Source organism: Phyllobates terribilis, unplaced genomic scaffold (assembly GCF_046119375.1).
Source record: "Phyllobates terribilis strain yellow unplaced genomic scaffold, ASM4611937v1 Scaffold_5__5_contigs__length_657084704, whole genome shotgun sequence".
Classification (NCBI taxonomy): Eukaryota; Metazoa; Chordata; class Amphibia; order Anura; family Dendrobatidae; genus Phyllobates; species Phyllobates terribilis.
Window position 1 is genome coordinate 459200384 of NW_027362765.1, and position 6000 is coordinate 459206383.

At 48.2% G+C, this 6000-nt stretch overlaps 1 long non-coding RNA gene across 2 annotated transcripts in view; it reads right to left on the reverse strand.

The window, feature by feature from the left end:
- LOC141273481 (uncharacterized) overlaps window positions 1–2261 on the reverse strand; it is a 254838-nt gene extending 252577 nt beyond the window's left edge. For both annotated transcript variants that reach the window (XR_012322096.1, XR_012322098.1), the window contains exon 1: window positions 2144–2261. This is a non-coding gene — a long non-coding RNA (uncharacterized lncRNA). The remainder of the gene's footprint in view (window positions 1–2143) is intronic.
- Window positions 2262–6000: the final 3739 nt, after the last annotated feature.

Here is a 6000-nt window from a genome sequence, read left to right on the forward strand (position 1 = left end):
GTTTAAAATTCATTGTGGTAATGTCTAGAACCAAAATTAGAAAAATGTTGTCTCTGTCCAAATATATATGGACCTAACTGTATATGCTGATGATAACCACTGACGTAAATTCGGTCATATGATTGCTTCCTACTGAGAACCGTTATATAAAGCAGAATAGATGCTACACAACATGTAGGACACGGCTTTTCCGAGTCTCAAAATCCTTAAAGTTCTGTAAAAATTAAATAAATAAATGAAAACTTGAATATGTGAAATATACCAAGGTATAAAACTTACAATTATCCTTAAATTTTCAAAGCTGTCTTGATCTTCAGGTGTTCGCTCCAGTCCTGGGTCCTTGCAGTTCCACTTACTGCTTGTGATGGACACAGAATGGAATTTGCTATGTTATTGTGTTAATCAGCGATGTGTGTTAAGAACATATGACTTCTGTAGTCTGAGCAATGGTTATGGAGCAGAGGATGGAGGTTCCTCAGCTGCCTGTCACCATGAATTTTTAGCACATTACTCACTATAATAAACAATACATAAATCTATACTTAGCGGAAAATGCAAATCAGTCAGCCAGCGTCAGACATCTCTGGTGACAAGGTTTGGCCATTCTTTCAGGCCTATAAACGCGGAATAATGTTTTTCACTGTGATCCATTGTGAATACGAGTCCAATGTTAAGGGGAAGCTGTCATCAGAAAATGACCTATGGTGTACATCAGGTTTTCGTGTTTTATGTATTTTTAATATAAGCTGGAAATCTTTTCAGGAAGAGTTTACTTATCAGCAAAAGCATGATTATGATGACAAGTAACACAGCATCCACCAATCACAATAGGCGATGTCACAGCTCCTCCTCCCTTCACAATGATATTTTCACACGCTCATTAGATGCTTCAATATAAATGATCGGATCTGAGTCTATTGCTGCTAACGTTCATGTTCATTTACTGAAAACACAGGCAGTTAGAAACTAAAAAAAAATCAGTGGCCAGTGCGAAAATTGTAAGATGTCTCATTCTTATTTTTATACATATGGTGATATGAAAATAAATTGTGAATTTGTTTTTTAAAATACATTTAACACGAAAACCAGATGATATGGGTCATTTTCTGATGATTCCCCATTTTCCTTTTGACATATCTAACGGCTTTAAATTACAATCAGTTATTTTTGCAGTTAGTTATTCTCTTACATTCCCATCTTTTTGATACAAAGATCAAAAATTAAAATATCAATTGACACAAAGATTGGCACATGTTATGGGAGGCCTGGATCTTCTTAAGGCGACCGGCAGGAGGAAGAAGGTAAAAAGTACGCGGTGCTGTCCGGGCGCTGGAAGGAGAAGTGGAAACAAGTGGAACGATAACTTTAATGGACTACGCATACAGATGTATCTGATGAAGGGGATGGACCATCCCTGAAACGCATAGTCCACTAAAGTTATCGTTTACTACTCCTCTAGTGATAATCTTCTGCTGATAAAACAGTGATTTTATTAAAACTACAACAAGCAGCCCAGTAAGTGATAGATCCTGGAAATCAGGATCTCGGTCTCTACATTATGCTGCTCTCAGATTAGGTGGCAAAAACCTGATGACAGATTTCATTTAATTTTTTTAAACCACAGCAACTGGAGCTAGCTCCAGTCGCTGCTTTTAGAAGCAGGTGCTAGCAGCATAGCACAGTTGGCACCTGTCGTGTATGGAGGGGGCTCAGCTCCTGAGCCTGATTCATACACCCGCACCCAATCCATGACAGATATATATAGTATGTAAGCCATGGGTCATGAAGGATCTTTGATGGGTCCTTCTTTTAACTAACTTTGAGTACTTAATACACATTAGGTCGTTGTTCACACCGGAATGTTAATTATCACAATTTACAAATCTACAAACTGACATCAGGAGATTTGGATGCAACTCTAAGCGAGTCAGATCAGCTCAGTCTACATGTGCCTTACCTGATTACTACACCATCTTGTCATCTGCTCACAGCAGTAAACTTTGGGTACAATATATTTTATACCTTTAATATAGCACATATGTGGATTTTAGGACAAGACGTGGCAGGAACAATGTTCCAGGGCTTTGATATTTTATCTTCAGTTCTTACTGCAGTGTATAAATCCCGGGCGGTATGTACTTACGATATTCAGTAGGAGACAGACTTCCGATGGTAAATAAACTTCATTGTATGGTTTAGACTCCGCTCTTTACATCGCCGCGTTCTGTAACTGTAACAAAGGGCCGGGAGCGTTACAGAATGAAAACCTTACAGAAGTTTCAGCTTGTTAGAATTTGATACTTTATTTACACATCTCTAAATCCATGATCTGACTTCATCCAGCAGACAAAACACACAGGCCGCCTATACAAACTCTGCATTAACCCCTTCATAGGTCAGCGCTCTACTGTGGGCTCATTGTCAGTGTGCAGTACAAGTGGTTAACAATACAGTAATGTGAATGTTGCACTGAAGCACATTTGCCCAGATGGCTATACACATTAGTTGGCTGTCAGCAGAATGATGCTTCGGCCGGTAATTCGATTGACCGCCAACTCTGCAGACTTTCCCATACATAGGAAGGCTCGTTCGTCTGAGCACTCCTGTGCTCTCTATGAAAAAGCTGCCAACTGACATGTCGGCCGTGGGCTTATCTCAGGGAGACCAAAGCAAAAGGCAGTCCAAAACTGGACAAATGCAATCAACATCTCCCCGACCATCATTCGGCTGGCACCTCCATACACATTCGACCTTCGGCCAAACCCATCAATATCGTGGGGTTCAGCAGACATTCCTCTAATGTGTATGGGGACCTTTAGATCATATTGTATCTGCCTTCCCTAAACAAAATTATAACCTGAAAGGGATTCTCCAGGCAAATGATATTGATGAGCTATCCTGAGGCTGATGGCCCCCACCGTTCAGCTGTTACCGGCTCCTAAGCATAGACCATCAATATCTAAGCATCTTGACAAACTCTTTAACTTCTGACAATTCTCTTTGATAAGCAAAACCAGAGGCATTTAGGAAATATTGTGATGGGTTGCGCCAAACTGAGCTCTTCTGCAGCAACAGTTAGTAAATACTAATCTTGATACAGACATTGTGCACACCCGTGTAGTTTATTCCACAGCACATATTGTTCTGGTTGTACAATGTGATTTTGTCCTGGGGAATTTGCCTGGAGGAAATATCTCCCCTCATCTGCTTTCCAGTATACATGATGGGGAAGTGCTAGCTTCTCTTCCAGTAGGACAAGCCGCCTTCTTCTCTTTGGCTTCAGGGTGTTAACCTAAACTTGTCACTTGTTCCTGAGCCTAAGCCATTACAACTCTATGCAATATCTATGAACGTGAGCTCCAGGATAGGAAAGAGCACAGCGCATTTCAGCAATCGTTGGTTTCATCCTGTAACTTTAAGCAGTAAGGGTTCATCCACGTGAGATGGCCTAGTGTTCTGTATTACCATGAAGGCACTTTTGGTTCCATTATTCTTCCCTAGATGCCAAAATACAGCATGACACAGTAAATGAAAAAAAAAAAACTCCTTTGTGCTTCTGTAGCACCCTGAGGACTCGGCTGCTACAGGGGTATTACACCTCAAGCCAGAGGTGTGGTATTCCACTCCCGGGTAAGGATGGAGTGTGGAACTGAGCTCAGATAGCTGCATACACTACATACATCCCATTTCCGGGGGACAGACCGACGGTACTCCCACCAGTATATGTGCAGGTACGACAGTGTTTGTCCCTGGCTGGAGTGGGAGGGGGGTGGAACATCCCAGTAGTGTAGGGGCAGATAGGGGGAGCAGTCTGGGTAATGCTAGGAGCTCATTGGGTGCTGGTCACCTGAGCTCACACATAGAGGGAGTATATAAGGTGGGCACCATCTTAGGACAGGGTCTTTTGTAGAGTGAGTCAGTCTTTGTGGAGTCAGAGGAGCAGAGCAGAGAAGCTCAGCCAGAAGGGCTGACAGGGAGTTGTGGTTCCGGCTGGGCCCAGCTCCAAGGCCAAGTCTGAGAGAGAGAGAGAGAGAGAGGAGTCAGAAGGACCCAGAGAGAAGAAGAAGGAACCCCAAGACCCCAGAATACAAACAGCAGGGTGAAGGGTTGGCACCCAGGGTACCGGATCCCAAGCTGGCAGAGAGAAAAGCACACCTTAGCCAGAGACCGGAGGTCGTGGGCAGGATCTGCCACGACCCTCACTAAATCCACTAGGAAGGCATACCAAGTATAGGGTCAGGGAACCCAGAAGAGGTGTACCCACCAAGAGACCCGAGGGAGCCGGACATAAGTGGATCCCTAGTGAGAACGGCCAGAAGAGAGGGAAAGTCAGACAGGAGCTCAGGACCACGCTCCAGAATTGCTTGGGGGTTGGCCGAGTCCAGGACCTGGTGGACGCAGCACGGCTCGGGTGGTCGCTTCAGGCCAGAGTGACCATAAGAACACCCGTAAGTAAAAACCCCTGAACTACACAGCCCGGCTCTGAGTCTTCTTGCTTAGCTCTCCTGCACCTGCACAACCACCATCCTCTACATCTGACCCCCTGAGGCTATACCCCTCCCGTTGGGGGTTATACTACCACAGCTGCACACATACCACCAGCCTCAGCGGACCCTTCTGCAGCGGCGGCCTTTTGACCGCAAATCAACGGGTGGCGTAGTCGACATTAAGAACATTTAACAACATCTGTAAAGACTGCCACACACTGAGTTTGACACCCTGGGCACGGACCGGGTCGCCGCCACTCGGAGACTACAACCCCCATCTGATCCGGCTCCGGGTAATCCCCAAACAGCACTGGCCCAGGGGGCGCGTCAACTTTGGCGTAGTCGGCAGGATTTCGTGCCCACAACCACCGGGTACTGCGTGCCTGAAGAGAAGTTCAAATTTACCTTAAGAAGAAGTCTCCCGCCGGTTCCAGAGGGTCCCCGCCATGGGACGCCATCACGGATCGTTTCCCGCCGGTTGCCCGCCATCTGCAGCTTTTTCCCGCCATCCACGGAGTTTCCCGCCACTGGGAGACAATTCCCGCCATTTCCAGAAGATTTCCCGCCTTGGAAGAGCGGACGCCATTATGGGCGTGCCAGAGGGTGGCAAGAGGTCACCTCCCATCGTGGGCCAGGTCAAGGAATGGCGCCAAAAGCGGAAACCGCCCCCACCAACGGAGACTGTGATGCTAGAGATGTCCATCAGTGTGAGAGAACTGCCCCTGGAACTGACAATCACAAAGTTGCCCCGGGACCACCTTCAATGTGGGCGGAGACAGAACAAAAGAGAGAAGATGGGTGCAGCCTGGAGGAGTCTGGAGAGAGCGCACCCGGAGACAAGAAGTCTGGAGAGGACTCCGGAGAAGCCGTACCCGGAGATGGAGGGAGAGGCAGGCAGCACCGACCCAGTGGTCAGGAGCCTGTTGCAAGCGACAACCCCAGAAGGCCTGGTGGAGATCCTGGCACAGCTCCCCCGAGACCGGGAGCGTGCACAGAACGCACTGGAGGGCTTGGCTCAGAGGATGGCCCGAGTGCAGCGGGACGTACTGGCCGCATGGAGCAGAGAGATGGCCCAGCAGGCTGGAACCCGCCAGCGAAGCACGCCGCCCGAGACGAGGAGACAGACCGCCTCTGAGGATGGTGCAGGAGGAGTGAAGGCCGGAGACGGCGCCGAAGAGGGAGCTGAACAGATGGAGGCAGGTAAAGGGGACGTCACTACCCCGAGCCGAGAAACCGCGTGCCTGCCCCAGCTCCCCGTCGCAGAGCCCGAAATTCCCCCTGCCGTGCCCGTCGCTGCATCGTCACCGCTCCAGACAAGGCCTCAAGCAGAAGCCGCGGCCGCGACCCCTGTGACGTCACGCGCCTCAACCCAGAGCGCGGCAAAGCAGGAAACACCACCGGCCTGGTCGCAAGGTCTAGTACCCCCGGGCGCCGCAGTACCAACAGCGCCCTCTACCTCCACTGAGCCACCGGCCTGGTCGCTGGGCCAAGTAACCCCGGGCGCCGCCGTCTT